Consider the following 19,097-nt stretch of genomic DNA (forward strand, 5'->3'; position numbering starts at 1 on the left):
TTTTAATTGAGTGTTGACACCCAATACATAAGTCATTTCTGACAAAAATATTGCCCGTTACGGATGATCGGAAAATAAATCACTTTACAATTATCTACGATTGTTTGGTCAGCTTTTTGTGAATAGGCAAAATAATGACTTGTTTGACTCGGGTAAATATCCCACCGCATGTTCACTTGAGAATTTAATGTGCGTTTGTCTCTTTAAAAGCTTTGGATCCATAGGTCATTTGCATCTTTAAGATGTTTCAAGCATGCATATCCATTTTTAAAACAGGTGTAGAATAAATCTCTACCTTATGAAATACCAAGTTATTAGGGTTGAACTAGTGGAATTTCCCAAACTTGGATAACATAATTTTTGTGTTCATATTTGGTGTTTGAATAAATTTTCTTTACTAACATTTTTTATTGTTTTAAATTTTTTTCCATACATAAACTCTTAAATTTTTATTTTGTTGTCATCTGTTTGCCTTTTTTTTGTTTTCAGGATGAAGGGAGAGCAAAAAATCAAAGCTTTGATTTAAGAAAAAAGTGTACATCTAAAATGGAAATGCACAATGCACAAATGTAGAGAGAGATAATTCCATAGAGTGTCTGTAGTTTTTAGGGACCGTATGCTCATTTTGGTATTTATATCTCAGGTTTTGCAATCATGGGGAAAAGGGAGAGGCGGGGGATTTTGAACTGAGTGTTGACTACCAATCCATCGGTCATTTTTTACAAAAATATAGCCCGTAATGCATGATAAATCACTTTACAATCATCAATGATTGTTAGGTCAACTTTTTGTAAATGGGCCAAATAATGGCTTGTTTGACTCGGGTAAATATCTCACCGCACGTTCACTTGAGAATTTAATGAGCGTTAGTTATTCTCTTTAAAAGCTTTGGATCCATAGGTCATTTGCATCTTTAACATGTTTCAGGCATGCATATCCATTTTTAAAACATGTGTAGAAAAAATCTCTTTCTTATAAAATTCCAAGCTATAAGGTTTGAACTTGTAGAATTTCATAAACTTGGTTAACAAAACTTTTATGTTCATTTGCGGTTGTGAATAAATTTTCTTTACTTACATTTGATATTGTTTTAAATTTTTTCCATACATAAACTCTAAAATTTTCATTTAGTTGTGATCTATTTGCCTTTTTTTGTTTACAGGATGAAGGGGGAGTGAAAACTCAAAATTTATATTTAAGTAAAAAGAGTACATCTAAAATGGAAATGCACAACGCACAAATGTAGATAGATATAATTCCGAAGAGTGTCTGTAATTTTTAGGGATTGTATGTTCTTTTTAGTTTCCATATCTCAAGTTTTGCAATGGTGGGGAAAAGGAGGAGGTAGTGGAATTTTCACTAAGTGTTGACTCCCAATCCATAAGTCATTTCTTCCAAAAATGTAGCTCGTTACGCATGATAAATCACTTTACAATCATCTATGATTGTTAGATCAACTTTTGTCAATGGGCAAAATAATGGCTTGTTTGACTCGGGTAAATATCCCACCGCACGTTCACTTGAGAATTTAATGAGCATTTGTTATTCTCATTAAAAGCTTTGGATCCATAAGTCATTTGCTTCTTTAACATGTTTCAAGCATGCATATCCATTTTTAAAACAAGTGTAGAAGAAATATTTTTCTTATAAAACTCCAAGCAATTAGGGTTTAACTAGTGGGATTTCCCAAACTTGGAAAATAAAAAATTTTGTGTTCATTTGTGGTGTGTGAATATATTTTCTATAATTACATTTTTTTTTTTAGATTTTTTCCATACATAAACTCTAAAATTTTCATTTTGTTGTGATCTATTTGCCTTTTTTTTCTACGAGATGAAGGGAGGGTAAAAAGTCAAGTTTTGATTTAAGAAAAAAGTTTACATCAAATAGGGAAATGCACAATGCACAAATGTAGACAGAGATCATTCAGAAGAGTGTCTATGATTTTTAGGGATTAAAACCTCTTTTTAGTTTTTATATCTCAGGTTTAGCAATCGATGGGAAAAGGGGGAAGCGGGGGATTTTTAACTGAGTATTGACTCCCAATCCATAAGTCATTTCTTACAAAAATATAGCCTTTTACGCAAGATAAATGACTTTACAATCATCCATGATTGTTAGGTCAGCTGTTTTTAAATGGGCAAAATAATGGCATGTTTGACTCGGGTAAATATCCCACCGCACGTTCACTAGAGAATTTATTGAGCATTTTTTATTCTCGGTAAAAGCTTTGGATCCATAGGTCATTTGCATCTTTAACATGTTTCAAACATGCATATCCTTTTTTAAAACATATGTACAAGAAATCTCTTTCTTATAAAATCCCAAGCTATTAGAGGTGAACTAATGGAGTTTCCCAAACTTGGATTACAAAACTTTTGTGTTCATTTCTGGTGTGTGAATAAAATTTCTATACTAAAATTTTTTATTGTTTTAAATTGTTTACATACATAAACTCTAAAATTTTTATTTTGTTGTGATCTATGTGCCTTTTTTGTTTACAGGATAAAGAGAGAGCTAAAACTCAAAGTTTTTGTATAAGAACAAAGTGTACATCTAAGATGGAATGCACAATGCTCAAATGTACAGAGAGATAATTCCAAATACTTTCTACAATTTTTAGGGATTGTAAGCACTTTTTAGTTTTTTTATCTCAGGTTTTGCAATCGTCGGGAAAAGGCGGAGGCAAGGGACTTTAAACTAAGTGTTGACTCCCAATCCATAACTCATTTCTTACAAAAACATAGACCATTAAACATGATAAATCACTTTACAATCATCCTTGATTGTTAGGTGTGCTTTATGTAAATGGCCAAAATAATGGCTTGTTTGACTCAGGTAAATATCCCACCGCACGTTCACTTGAGAATTTTATGAGCATTTGATATTCTCTTTAAAAGCTTTGGATCCATAGCTCATTTGCATCTTTAACATCTTTTAAGCATGCATATCCATTTTTAATACGTGTAGAAGAAATCTTTTTCTTATAAAATTCCAAGCTATTAGGGTTAAACTAGTCGAATTTCCCAAACTTGGATAACAAAATTTTTGTGTTCATTTGTGGTGAGTGAAAAAATTTTCTTTAGATACATTTGTAATTTTTTTAAATTTTTTCCATATAAAAACTCTAAAATTTTCATTTTGTTGTGTTCTATTTACCTTTTTTGTTTAAGGGATGAAGGGAGAGCGAAAACTAAAAAGTTTAATTAAAAAAATGTGTACATTAAAAATAGAAATGCACAATGCACGAATGTAGAGAGAGAAAAATTCCAAAGAGTGTATATAATTTTTAGGGATTGAAAGCTCTTTTTATTTTTTATATCTTAGGTTTTCCAATCGTCGGGAAAAGGAGGAGGCTAGGGATTTTTAACTGAGTGTTGACTCCCAATCCATAACCCATTTCTTACTAAAATAAAGCCCGTTACGCAAGATAAATCACTTTCAAATCATCCATGATTCTTAGGTCAGCTTTTTGTAAATGGGCAAAATAATGGCTTGTTTGACTCAGGTAAATATCCCACCGCACGTTCACTTGAGAATTTATTGAGCGTTTGTTATTCTCTTTAAAAGCTTTTGATCCATAGGTCATTTGCATCTTTAACATGTTTCAAGCATGCATATCCATTTTTAAAACTAGTGTAGAAGAAATCTCTTTCTTATAAAATTCCAAGCTATTTGGGTTTAACTAGTGGAATTTGCCAAAGTTGGATAACAAAACTTTTGTGTTTATTTGTGGTGTGTGAATAAATTTTTTTTACGAACATTTTTTATTTTTTAATATTTTTTACATACATAAACTGTAAAATTTTCATTTTCTTGTGATCTATTTGCCTTTTTTGCTTACGGAATGAAGGGAGAGTGAAACGTCAAAGTTTTGATTTAAGAAAAAAGTGTACATCTAAAATGGAAATACATAATGCACAAATGTAGAGAGAGTTAATTCCAATGAGTGTTTGTAATTTTAAGGGATTGTAAGCTCTTTTTAGTTTTTATATCACAGGTTTTGCAATCGTCGAGAAAAGGGGGAAGTAAGGGATTTTTAACTAAGTGTTGACTCCCAATCCATAAGTCATTTCTTACAAAATATTGCCCATTACGTATGATAAATCACTTTACAATCATCTATGATTGTTAGGTCAGCTTTTTGTAAATGGTCAAAATAATGGCTTGTTTTACTCGGGTAAATATCCCACCGCACGTTCACCAGATAATTTAATGAACATTTGTTATTCTCTTTAAAATCTTTGGATCCATAGGTCATTTGCATGTTTAACTTGTTTCATGCATGCATAACCTAATTTATAACATGTCAAAGAAATCTCTTTCTTATAAAGTTCCAAGCTATTAGGGTTGAACTAGTGAAATTTCCCAAACTTGGATAACAAATATTTTGTGGTCATTTGTGGTGTGTGAATAAATTTTTTTTACTTACATTTGCTATTATTTTAAAATTTTTCCTTAAATAAACTCTAAAATTTTCATTTTCTTGTGATCTTTTTGCCTTTTTTACGGGAAGAAGGGAGAGCAAAAACTCAAAATTTTGATTTAATAAAAAAGAGTAAATCTAAAATAGAAATGCACAATGCAGAAATGTAGGGATTGCAAGCTCTTTTTAGTTCTTATATCTCAAGTTTAGCAATCGTGGGGAAAAGCGGAAGGCGAGGGATTTTTAACTGATTGTTGACTACCAATCCATAAGTCATTTCTTACAAAAAAAAATAGCCCGTTATGCATGATAAACCAATTGACAAGCATCCATGATTGTTAGGTCAGCTTTTTGTAAATGGACAAAATAATGGCTTGTTTGACTCGCGTAAATATCCCACCCTACGTTCACTTGAGAATTTAATGAGCGTTTGTTATTCTTTTAAAAAGCTTTGGATCCATAGGTCATTTGCATCTTTAACATGATTCAAGCATGCATATCCATTTTTAAAACATGTGTAGAAGAAATCTCTTTCTTATAAAATTCCAAGCTATTAGGGTTGAACTAGTGGAATTTCCGAAACTTGGACAACAATACTTTTGTCTTCAATTGTGGTGTGTCAATAAATTCTCTTACTTACATTTAAAATTGTCTCAAATTTTTTCCATACATGAACTCTAAAATTTTGTTTTTGTTGTAATCTATTTGCCTGTTTTGGTTATGGGATGAAGGGAGAGCGAAAACTCAAAGTTTTGATTTAAGAAAAAAGTGTAGATCTAAAATTGAAATGCACTAGGAAAAAATGTAGAGAGAGATAATTCCAAAGAGAGTCTGTAATTTTTAGGGATTGTAAGATCTTTTTAGTTTTTAAATCTCAGGTTTTACAATCGTCCGGAAAAGGGGGAGGAGGGGAATTTTTAACTGAGTGTTGACTCCCAATCCATAAGTCATTTCTTACAAAAATGTAGCCCGTTATGCAGGATGAATCACTTTACAATCATCCATGATTGTTAGGTCAGTCTTTTGTAAATATGAAAATTAATGGCTTGTTTGACTCGAGCAAATATCCCACCGCAAGTTCACTTGTGAATTTAATTTGCGTTTGTTATTCTCTTTAAAAGTTTTGGATCCATAGGTCATTTGAATCTTTAACATGTTTCAAGCCTCCATATCTATTTTTAAAACATTTGTAGAAGAAATCTCTTTCTTATCAAATTCCAAGCTATTAGGGTTGAACTATAGGAATTACCCAAACTTTTGTGTTCTTTTGTGGTGTGTGAATAAATTTTCTTTAGTTACTTTTGTTATTGTTTTAAATTTTTCCCATACAAATACTCTAAACTTTTTATTTTGTTGTGATCTATTAGCCTTTTTTGTTTACGGGATTAAGGATAGAGAAAACTCAAAGTTTTCATTTAAGAATAAAGTGCACATGTAATATGGAAATGTACAATGCACAGATGTAGAGAAAGATAATTCCAAAGAGTGTCTATATTTTTTTAAGGATTGTAAGCTCTTTCTTGTTTTTATATCTCAAGTTTCACAATCGATCGGAAAGGGGGGAGACGGAGGATTTTTAACTGATTGTTCACTCCCAATCCATAAGTCATTTATTACAAAAATATAGCCCGTTAAGCATAATAAATCACTTTACAATCATCTATGATTGTTAGGTCAACTTTTTGTAAATGGGCAAAATAATGGCTTGTTTGACTCGGGCAAATATCCCACCGCAGTTTCACTAGAGAATTTAATGAGCATTTTTTATTCTCTTTAAAAGCTTTGGATTCATTGGCTATTTGCATCTTTAACATGTTTCATGCATGCATATCTATGTTTAAAACATGTGTAGAAGAAATCTTTTTCTTTAAAAATTCCAAGCAATTAGGTTGAACTAGTGGAATTTCCCAAACTTGGATAACAAAATTTTTGTGTTCATTTGTGTTGTGTGAATAAATTTTCATTACTTACATTTGTTATTGTTTTAAATTTTTTCCATGCATAAACTCTAAAATTTTCCTTGTGTTGCGATCTATTTTCCTTTTTTGTTTACGGAATTAAGGGAGAGCGAAAACTCAAAGTTTTGATTTAAGAAAAAACTGTAGATCTAAAATGGAAATGCACTATGGACAAATGTAGAGAGAGGTAATACCAGAGAGTGTTTGTAATTTTTAGGGATTGAAAGCTCTTTTTAGTTTTTATATCTAAGGGTTTTGCAATAGTGGGGAAAAGGGTGAGGCGAGGGATTTTGAACTGAGATTTGACTCCCAATCTATAAGTCTTTTCTTACTAAAATACAGCCTGTTACGCAAGACAAATCACTTTACAATCATCCATGATATTTAGGTCAGCTTTTTCTAAATGGGCAAAATAATGGCTTGTTTTACTCGGGTCAATATCCCACCGCACATTCACTTGAGACTTTAATGAACGTTTGATATTCTCTTTATAAACTTTTGATCCATAGGTCATTTGCATCTTTAACATGTTTCAAGCATGCATATCCATTTTTAAAAAGAGTGTAGAATAAATCTCTTTCTTATAAAATTTCAAGCTATTAGGGTTTAACTGTGGAATTTCCCAAACTTGGATAACAAAACTTTTGTGATCATATGTGGTGTGTGAATAAATTTTCTTTACTTACATTTGTTATTGTTTTAAAGTTTTTCCATACTTAAACTCTAAAATTTTAATTTTGTTGTGATCTATTTGTGTTTTTTGTTAAGGGGATGAAGGGAGAACGACAACTCAAAGTTTTGATTTAAGAAAAAAGTGTAAAATTAAAATATAAATGCACATTGCACATATGTAAAGAGAGATAATTCCAAAGAGTGTCTGTAATTTTTAAGGATTGTAAGCTCTTTTTAGTTTTTATATATCAAAATTTTCAATCGTCAGGAAAAGGTGGAGACGTGGGATTTTTAATTGACTGCTAACTCCCAATCCATAAGTCATTGCTTACAAAAATATAGCCCATTACGTATGATAAATCATATTACAATCATCCATGATTGTTAGGTCAGTTTTTTTGTAAATGTGGAAGATAATGGCTTGTTTGACTCGGGTAAATATCCCACCGCACGTTAACTAGAGAATTTAATTTGCATTTTTTATTCTCTTTAAAAACTTTGGATCCATAGGTCATTTGCATCTTTAACATGTCTCAAGCCTGCATATCCATTTTTAAAACATGTGAAGAAGAAATCTCTTTCTTATAAAATTGCAAGCTATTAGGGTTGAACTGGAGGAATTTCCCAAACTTCGATAAAAAAACTTTTGTGTTCATTTGTGGTGTGTGAATAAATTTTCTTTACTTACATTTGTAGTTGTTTTAAATTTTTTCCATACATCAACTCTAAAATTTTCATTTTGTTGTGTTTTTTTTGCCTTTTTTGTTTACGGGATGAAGGAGAGCAAAAACTTAAAGTTTTGATTTAAGAAAAAAGTGCACATATAAAATGTAAATGCACAATGCACAAATGTAGAGAGAGATAATTCCAAAGAGTGTCTATAAATTTTAGGGATTGTAAGCTCTTTTTAGTATTTATATTTCAAGTTTTACAATCGGGGAGGCGGAACAATCGTAGAGAAAAGGGGAGGCGGAGGATTTTTAACTGATTGTTGACTAACAATCCATAAGTCATTTCTTACAAAAATATAGCCCGTTACGCATAATAAATCACTATAAAATCATCTATGATTGATAGGTCAACTTTTTGTAAATGGGCAAAATAATGGCTTGTTTGACTCGGGTTTGTATCCCACTGCACGTTCACTTGAGATTTTAATGAACCTTTGTCATTCTCTTTAAACGCTTTGGATCCATAGGTCATTTGCATCTTGAACCTATTCCAAGCATGCATATCCATTTTTAAAACATGTCTAGAAGAAATCTCTTGCTTATAAAATTCCAAGCTATTAGGGTTGAACTAGAGGAATTTCCTAAACTTGGATAACAAAATTTTTGTGTTCATTTGTGGTGTGTGAATAAATTTTCTTTACATACATTTCTTATTTTTTAAAATTTTTTCCATACATAAATTCCAAAATTTTCATTTTTTTGTGATCTATTTTCCTTTTGTGTTGACGGGATGAAGGGAGAGCGAAAACTCAAAGTTTTGATTTAATAAAAAAGTGTAGATCTAAAATGGAAATGCACAATGTACAAATGTAGAGAGAGATAATTCTAGATAATGTCTAATTTTTAGGGATTGAAAGCTCTTTTTTGTTTTTATTTCTTAGGTTTTTCGATCGTCGGGAAAAGGTGGAGGCGGGGGATTTTTAACTGAGTGTTCACTCCCAATCCATAAGTCATTTCTTACAAAAATATAGCCCCGTATGTGTGATAAATCACTTTAAAAACATCCATGATTGTTAGGTCAGCTTTTTGTAAATGCGAAAAAAATACCTTGTTTGACTCGAGTATCATTCCACGTTCACTTGAGAATTTAACAAGCGTTTCTTATTCTCTTTAAAAGCTATGGATCCGTAGGTCATTACTGTATTTAACATGATTCAAGCATGGATATCCATTTTTAGAATATGTGTAGAAGAAATTTCTTTCTTATAAAATTCCAAGCTATTAGGGTTGAACTAGTAGAATTTCCCAAACTTGGATAACAAAACTTTTGTGTTCATTTGTGGTGTGTGAATATATTTTATTTACTTACATTTGTTTTCCGTACATAAAATCTAAAATTTTCATTTTGTTGTGATCTATTTGCCTTTTTTATTTACGGGATGAAGGGAGAGCGAAAACTCAAAGTTTTGATTAAGAAAAAAATGTACATCTAAAATGGAAATGCAAAATGCAAAAATGTTGAGAGAGAAAATTCCAAAGAGTGTCTTTCATATTTATGGATTGTAAGCACTTTTTATTATTTATAAATCAGGTTTTGCAATCGTCGGGAAAAGGGGGAGGCGGGGGATTTTCAACTGAGTGTTGACTCTCGATCCATAAGTCATTTCTTAAATAAATATAGCCCGTTATGCATGATAAATCACTTTACAATTATCCATGATTCTTAGGTCCGCTTTTTGTAAATGGGCAAAATAAAGGCTTGTTTGACTCAGGTAAATATCTCACCGCACGTTCACTAGAGAATTTAATTAGCGTTTGTTATTCTCTTTAAAAGCTTTGGATCCATAGGTCATTTGCATCTTTTACATGTTTCAAGCAAGCATATCCATTTTTAAAACATGTGCAGAAGAAATCTCTTTCTTATAAAATTCCAAGCTATTTGGGTTGAATGAGAGGAATTTCCCAAACTTGGATAACAAAACTTTTGTGTTCATTTGTGGTGTGTGAATAAATTTTCTTTACTTATATTTGTTATTGTTTTAAATTTTTTCCACACATAAACTCTAAAATTTTAATTTTGTTGTGATCTATTTGCCTCTTTAGTTTACGGGATGAAGAGAGAGCGAAAACTCCAAGTTTTGATTTAAGAAAAAAGTGTACATCTAAAATGGAAATGCACAATGCACATATGTAGAGAGAGATAATTCCAAAGAGTGTCTGTAATTTTTAGGGATTGTAAAATCTTTTTAGTTTTTATATCTCCGGTTTTGCAATCGTCGAAAAAAGGGGGAGGCTGGGGATTTTTAACTGAGTGTTGACACCCAATCCATAAGTAATTTCTTACAAAAATAAAACCCGTTACGCATGAAAAATCACTTTACAATCATCCATGATTTTTAGGTGTGCTTTTTGTAAATAGGAAAAATAATGGTTTGTTTGACTCGGGTAAATATCCCATGGCACGTTCACTTGAGAATTTAATCAGCGTTTGTTATTCTCTTTATAAGCTTTGGATCCTAGGTTATTTCCATCTTTAACATATTTTTAGCATGCATATCCATTTTTGAAACATGTGTAGAAGAAATCTGTTTGTTATAAAATTCGTTGTTGTTAAGGTTGAACTAGCGGAATTTCTTAAACTTGGGTAATGAAACTTTTGTGTTCATTTATGGTGTGTGAATAAATTTTGTTTACTTACATTTGTTATTATTGTAAATTTTTTCGTTACATATACTCTAAATTTTTTATTTTGTTTTGATCTATTTGCCATTTTAGTTTACGGGATCAAAGGAGAGTGAAAACTCAAAGTTTTTATTTAAGAAACAAGTGTAGTTCTAAAATTAAAATGCACAATGCACCAAAGTAGAGAGAGATAATTCCAAAGAGTGTGAGTAATTTTTGTTTTAGGGATTGTAAGCTCTTTTTTGCTTTTATATCTCAGATTTTGCAATCGTCAGGAAAAGGGGGTAACGGGGGATTTTTAACTGAGTGTTGAGACCCAATCCAAAAGTAATTTCTTACAAAAATATAGGCGTTACACATGATAAATCACTTTACAATCATTCATGATTGTTAGGTAATTTTTTTGTAAATGGGCAAAATAATTGCTTGTTTGACTTGGGTAAATATCCCATCGCACGTTCACTTGAGAATTTAATGAGCATTTGTTATTCTCTTTAAAAGCTTTGGATCCATAGGTCATTTGCATCTTTAACATGTTTCAATTAGGCATATCCATTTTTAAAACATGTGTAGAACAAATCTCTTTCTTATAAAATTCCAAGCTATGGGGGTTGAATTAGTGGAATTTCCCAAACTTGAAAAACAAAGCTTTTGTGTTCATTTGTGGTATGTGAATAAATTTTCTTTACTTAAAGTTTTATTTTTTTAATTTTTTCCATACATAAACTCTAAAATTTTCATTTCATTGTGATCTATTTTCCTTTTTTAGCTTAAGGGATGAAGGGAGAGCAAAGACTCAAAGTTTTGATTTGAGAAAAAAGTTTATATCTAAAATGGAAACACAATGCACAAATGTAGAGAGAGATAATTCGAATGAGTGTCTGTAATTTTTAGGGATTTTATGCTCTTTTTAGTTTTTATATCTTAGGTTTTGCAATCGTGGGGAAAAGGGGGAAGCGGGGGATTTTTAACTGAGTGTTGACTCCCAGTCCATTAGATATTTCTTACTAACATATAGCCCATTATGCATGAGAAATCACTTTACAATTATACATGATTGTTAGGTCAGCTTTTTGCAAATGGGAAAAATAGTTGCTTTTTTGACTCAGGTAAATATCCCGCCGCATGTTCACTTGAGAATTTTATGAGCATTTGTTATTCGTTTTAAAAGCTTTGGATCCATAGGTCATTTGCATCTTTAACATGTTTCAAGCATGCTTATCCATTTTTGAAACATGTGTAGAAGAAATCGCTTTCTTATAAAACTCCAAGCTATTAGGGTTGAACTAGTGGAATTTCCCAAACTTGGATAACAAAGCTTTTGTGTTCATTTGTGGTGTGTGAATAAATTTTATTTACTTATATTTAATATTTTCTTAAATTTTTTCCATACTTAAACTCTAAAATTTTCATTTTCTTGTGATCTATTTGCCTTTTTTGTTTATGGGATGAAGGGATAGTGAAGAGTCAAAGTTTTTATTTAATAAAAAAGTTTACATCTAAAATGGAAATGCACAATGCACAAATGTAGAGAGATATAATTCGAATGAGTGTCTGTAATTATTAGGGATTTTTTGCTCTTTTTAGATTTTATATCTTAGGTTTTGCAATCGTGGGGAAAACCGGGAAGCGAGGGAATTTTAACTGAGTGTTGACTCCCATTTCATAAGTCATTTCTTACAAAAATATAGCCCGTTATGCATGAGAAATAAAGTTACAATCATACATGATTGTTAGGTCAGCTTTTTACAAATGGGCAAAATAGTGGCTTGTTTGACTTAGGTACATATCCCGCTGCACGTTCACTTGAGAATTTAATGAGCGTTTTTTATTCTTTTTAAAAGCTTTGGATCCATAGGTCATTTGCTTCTTTAACATGTTTCAAGCATGTACATCCATTTTTAAAACATGTGTAGAAGAAGTCTCTTTCTTATAAAATTTCAAGCTATTAGGGTTGAACTAGTGGAATTTCCCAAACATGGATAACAAAGCTTTTGTGTTCATTTGTGGTGTGCAAATAAATTTTCTTTACTTACATTTAATATTGTCTTAAATTTGTTCCATACTTAAACTCTAAAATTTTTATTTTCTTGTGATCTATTTGCCTGTTTTGTTTACTGGATGAAAGGAGAGTGAAAACTCAAAGTTTTGATTTAAGAAAAAAGTGTACATCTAAAATGGAAATTCACAATGCATAAATGTAGAGAGAGTTAATTCCAAAGAGTGTCTGTAAGTTTTAGGGATTGTAAGCTCTTTTTAGTTTTTATATATCAGGTTTTGTAATCGTTGGGAAAAAGGGTAGGCAGGGATTTTTATATGACTGTTGACTCCCAATCCATAAGTCATTTCATACCAAAACAATTTGCCCGTTACACAAGCATAATCACTTTCAAATCATCCATGATTGTTAGGTCAAATTTTTTTAAATGGGCAAAATAATGGCTTGTTTGACTCGGGTAAATATCCCACTACACGTTCACTTGAGAATTTACTGAGCGTTTGTTATTCTTTTTAAAATCTTTGGATCCATAGGTCATTTCCATCTTAAACATGTTTCAAGCATGCATATCCATTTTTAAAACATGTATAGAAGAAATCTCTTTCTTATAAAATTCCAAGCTATTAGGGTTGAACTAGTGGAATTTCTCCAACTTGGATAACAAAACTTTTGTGTTCATTTGTGGTGTTTGAATAAATTTTCTTTACTTACATTTAATATTGTCTTAAATGTTTTCCATACATAAACTCAAAAATTTTCATTTTCTTGTGATCTATTTGCCTTTTTTGTTTACAGGATGAAGGGAGAGCGAAAAATAAAAGTTTTGATTTAAGAAATAAGTGTACATCTAAAATGGAAATTCACAATGTACAAATGTAGAGAGAGATAATTCCAAAGATTTTCTGTAATTTTTAGGGTTTGTAAGCTCTTTTTAGTTTTTATATATCAGGTTTTGTAATCATCGGGAAAAGGGGGAGGCGGGGATTTTTATATGAGTGTTGACTTGCAATCCATAAGTAATTTCTTACAAAAAAATAGCCCATTACGCATGATAAATCACTTTAAAATCATCCATGATTGTTAGGTCAGCTTTTTGTAAATGGGAAAAATAATGGCTTGTTTGACTCGGGTAAATATCCTCCCGTACGATCACTTGAGAATTTAATGAGCGTTTTTTATTGTTTATTAAAGCTTTTGATCCATAGGTATTTTTCATCTTTAACATGTTTCAAGCATGCATATCTATTTTTAAAACATGTGTAGAAGAAATCTGTTTCTGATAAAATTGCAAGTTATTACGGTTGAACTAGAGGAATTTACCAAACTTGGATAAAAAAACTTTTGTGTTCATTTGTGGTATGTTTATAAATTTTATTTACTTACATTTGTTATTGTTTTAAATTTTTTCCGTACATAAACTATAATATTTTGATTTTGTTGTGATTTATTTGCCTTTTTTGTTTACAGGCTGAAGGAGAGCGAAAACTTAAAGTTTTGATTTAAGAAAAAAGTGCACATTTAAAATGGTAATGCACAATGCACAAATGTAGAGAGAGATAATTCCAAAGAGTGTCTATAATTTTTAGGGATAGTAAGCTCTTTCTGGTTTTTATATGTCAAGTTTTACAATCATCTGGAAAAGGGGGAGGTGGACGATTTTTAATTGAGTGTTGACTCCCAATCCATATGTCATTTCTTACAAAAATATAGCTCGTTACGCATGATAAATTACTTTACAAACATCCATGATTGTTAGGTCAGCTTTTTTTAAATGTGCAAAATAATGGCTTTTTTGACCAGGGTAAATATTCCATCGAATGTTCACTTGAGAATTTAATGAGCATTTGTTATTCTAATTAAAAGCTTTGGATCCAGAGGTCATTTGCATCTTGAACATGTTTCAAGCATGCATATCCATTTTTAAAACTAGTGTAGAAGAAATCATTTTCTTATAAAATTTCAAGCTATTAGGGTTGACTATTGGAATTTCCAAAACTTGGATAACAAAACTTTTGTATTCATTTGTGGTGTGTGAATGAATTTTCTTAACTGACATTTGTTATTGTTTTAAAATTTTCTACACATAAACTCTAAAATTTTCATTTTGTTGGGATGTATTTGCGTTTTTTGTTTATGGGATGAAGGGAGAGCGAAAACACAAAGTTTTGATTTAAGAAAAAAGCGTACATCTAAAATGGAAATCCACGATGCACAAATGTAGAGAGAGATAATTCCAAAGAGTGTCTGTAATTTTTAGGGATTGTAAGCTCTTTTTAGTTTTTATATATGAGGTTTTGCAATCATTGGCAAAAGGGGGAGGCGGGGCATTTTTAACTAAGTGTTGACTCCCAATCCATAAGTCATTTCTTACAAAAAAAATAGTCCGTTACACATGATAAATCACTTTAAAATTATCCATGAATGTTAGGTCAGCTTTTTGTAAATGGGCAAAATAATGGCTTGTTTGACTCAAGTAAAATACCCATCGCATGTTTACTTGAGAATTTTATTTGCATTTGTTATTCTCTTTCAAAGCTTTGGATCCATAGGCCTTTTGAATCTTTAACATGTTTCAAACCTTTTTATCCATTTTTAAAACATGAGTAGAAGAAATCTCTTTCTTCTAAAATTCCAAGCTATGAGGGTTGAACTAGAGGAATTTCCCAAACTTGGATAACAAAATTTTTGTGTTCATTTCTGGTGTGTGAATAGATTTTTTTTACTAATATTTTTTATAATTTTAAATTTTTTTGATACATAAACTCTAAATTTTCATTTTGTTGTGATCTATTTACTTTTTTGGTTTACGGGATGAAGGAGAGGGAAAAATCAAAGTTTTGATTTAAGAAAAAAGGGCACATGTAATATAGAAATGCACAATGCACAAATGTAGAGAAAGATAATTCCAAAAAGTGTCTATAATTTTTAGCGATTCTAAGCTCTTTTTTGTTTTTATTTCTCAAGTTCTGCAATTGTTAGGAAACGGGGGAGGTGGAGGATTTTTAACTGATTGTTGACTCCCAATCCATAAGTCATTCCTTTAAAAAATATAGCCCGTTAAGTATAATAAATCACTATACAATCATCTATGATTGTTAGGTCAACTTTTTGTAAATGGGCAAAATAATTGCTTGTTTGATTCGGATAACTATCCCACCGCATGTTCACTTAAGAATTTAATTAGCATTTTTTATTCTCTGTAAAAATTTTGGATCCATAGGTTATTTGCATCTTTAAATGTTTCAAGCAAGCATATCCATTTTTAAAACATTTGTAGAGGAAATCTCTTTCTTATAAAATTCCAAGCAATTAGGTTGAACTAGTGGAATTTCCCAAACTTGGATAATAAAATTATTGTGTTCATTTGTGGCGTTTGAATTAATTTTCTTTACTTACATTTTTTATTGCTTTAAATTTTTTCCATACATAAACTCTAAAATTTTCATTTTGTTGTGATCTTTTTTCCTTTTTTGTTTACGGGATGAAGGGAGAATGAAAACTCAAAGTTTTGATTTAAGAAAAAAGTGTACATCTAAAATGGAAATACACATGCACAAATTTAGAGAGAGATACTTCCAGAGAGTGTCTGTAATTTTAAGGGATTGAAAGCTCTTTTTAATTTTAAAATCTCAGGTTTTGCAATAGTGGGGAAAAGGGGGAAAAGGGGGATTTTTAACTGAAAGTTGACTCCCAATCCTTAAGTCATTTCTTACCAAAAATATAGCCCGTTTCGCAAGATAAATCACTTTACAATCCACCATGATTGGTAGGTCAGCTTTTTGTAAATGGGCAAAATAATGGCTTGTTTGACTCGGGTAAAAATCCCACCGCACGTTGACTTGAGACTTTAATGAGCATTTGTTATTCTATTTAAAATCTTTGGATCCATAGGTCATTTGCATCTTTAACATGTTTCAGGCATGCATATCAATTTTTAAAACAAGTGTAGAAGAAATCTCTCTTATAAAATTCCAAGCTATTAGGGTTTAACTAGTGGAATTTCCAAAACTTGGATAACAAAACTTTTGTGTTCATTTTTGGTGTGTGAATAAATTTTCTTTACTTACATTTGTTATTTTTTTTAATTTTTTTCCATACATAAACTCTATAATGTTTATTTTGTTGTGATCTATTTGCCTTTTTTGTTAACGGGATAAGGGCATAGTGAAAACTCAAAGTTTTGATTTAAGAAAAAACTGTACAACTAAAATGGAAATGCACATTGCACAAATCTAGAGAGAGATAATTAAGAAAAGTGTTTGTAATTTTTAAGGATTGTAAGCTCTTTTTTGTTTTTATAAATCAGGTTTTTCAATCGTAGGGAAAAGGTGGAGGATAGAGATTTTTCACTGAGTGTTGACTTCCAATCCAAAAGTCATTTCTTACAAAAATATAGCTCGTTACGCATGATAAATCATATTAAAATCAACCATGATTGTTAGGTCAGCTTTTTGTAAATAGGCAAATTAATGGCTTGTGTGCCTTGGGTAAATATCCCACCGCACGTTCACTTGAGACTTTAATGAGCGTTTGTTATTCTATTTAAAAGCTTTGGATCCATAGGTCATTTGCATCTTTAACATGTTTTTAGCATACATATCCATTTTTAAAACAAGTGTAGAAGAAATCTCTTTGTTATAAAATTCTAAGCTATTAGGGTTTAACTAGTGGAATTTTCCAAACATGGATAACAAAACTTTTGTGTTCATTTGTGGTTTGTGAATAATTTTTCTTTACTTACATTTGTTATTGTTTTAATTTTTTTCCGTACATAAACTCTTAAATTTTCATTTTGTTGTGATATATTTGCCTTTTTTGTTAACGGGATGAAGGGAGAGTGAAAACTCAAAGTTTTGATTTAAGAAAAAAGTGTACAACTAAAATGGAAATGCACATTGCACAAATGTAGAGAGAGATAATTTAGAAGAGCGTTTGTAATTTTTAGGGATTGTAAGCTCTTTTTTTGTTTTTATAAATCAGGTTTTGCAATTGTAGGGAAAAGGGGGAGGCGGGGGATTTTTAACTAAGTGTTGACTCCCAATCCGTAAGTCATTTCTTACAAAAATATAGCCCGTTACATATGATAAATCATATCACAATCATCCATGATTGTTAGGTCAGCTTTTTATAAATGGGCAAAATAATGGCTTGTTTGCCTCGAGTAAATATCCCGCCGCACGTTCACTAGAGAATTTAATTTGCGTTTGTTATTCTCTTTAAAAGCTTTGGATCCATAGGTCATTTGCATCTTTAAAATGTCTCAATCCTGCATATACATTTCTAAAACATGTGTATATGAAATCTCTTTCTTATGAAATTGCAAGCAATTAGGGTTGGACTAGAGGATTTTCCCAAACTTGGGTAACAAAACTTATGTGTTCATTTGTGGTGTGTGAATAAATTTTCTTTACTTACATTTGTAAGCTCTTTTTAGTTTTTATATCATAGGTTTTGCAATCGTCAGGAAAAGGGGGAGGCGGGGGATTTTTAACTTAGTCTTTACTCCCAATCCATAAGTCATTTCTTACAAAAATATAGCACGTTACACATGATAAATCACTTTACAATCATACATGATTGTTAGGTAAGCTTTTGCCATATGTTCAAAATAATGGCTTGTTTGACTCTGGTAAATATCCCACTGCACGTTCACTTGAGAATTTAATCAGCGTTTGTCCCTCTATTAAAACGCTATTAATATGCTTCAAGCATGCATATTTATTTTTTAAACTTGTGCAGAATAAATCTATTTCTTATAAAATTCCAAGCTATTAGGGTTGAACTATTGGAAAATCCCAAACTTGGATAACGAAACTTTTGTGTTCATTTCTGGTGTGTGAATAAATTTTCTTTACTTATATTTTTTATTTTTTAAAATTTTTCCCATACATAAACTCTAAAAATTTGATTTTATTGTGATCTATTTGCCTTCTTTGTTTACGGGATGAAGGGAGAGCGAAAACTCAAAGTTTTGATTGAGGAAAAAACTGTACATCTAAAATGGATATGCACAATGAACAAATGTAGAGAGAGATAATTCTAAACAGTGTCTGTAACTTTTAGGGATTGTAAGCTCTTTTTAGTTTTTATATATGAGGTTTTGCAATCATCGGCAAAAGGGGGAGGCGCGGGATTTTTAACTGAGTGTTGACTCCCAATCCATAAGACATTTCTAACAAAAATAAAGCCCGTTACGCATGATAAATTAATTTACAATTATCGATGATTGTTAGGTCAACTTTTTGTAAATGGGCAAAATAATGGCTTGTTTGACTAGGGTAAATATCCCACCTCACGTTCACTTGAGAATTTTATTAGCGTTTTTTAATCTCTTTCAAAGCTTTGGATCCATAGGTTATTTGCATCTTTTACATGTTTCAAGCATGCATATCCATTTTTAAAACATGTGTAGAAGAAATCTCTTTCTTATAAAATTCCAAGCTATTAAGGTTGAACTAGTGGAATTTCCAAAACTTGCATAACCAGACTTTTGTGTTCATTTGTGGTGTGTGAATAAGTTTTCTTTACTTACATTTAATGTTATCTTAAATTTTTTCCATACATGAGCTCTAAAATTATGATTTTGTTGTGATCTATTTGCCTTTTTTGGTTACGGGATGAAGGGACAGTGAAAACTCAATGTTTTGATTTAAGAAAAAGTGTAGATCTAAAATGGAATTTCACATTGG

The sequence above is a fragment of the Aristolochia californica genome, unplaced genomic scaffold, assembly GCF_029961685.1.
Source record: "Aristolochia californica isolate CCGP_79_NKW_82.1479 unplaced genomic scaffold, dmAriCali1.0.hap1 SCAF_5, whole genome shotgun sequence".
NCBI classification, from domain to species: domain Eukaryota; kingdom Viridiplantae; phylum Streptophyta; class Magnoliopsida; order Piperales; family Aristolochiaceae; genus Aristolochia; species Aristolochia californica.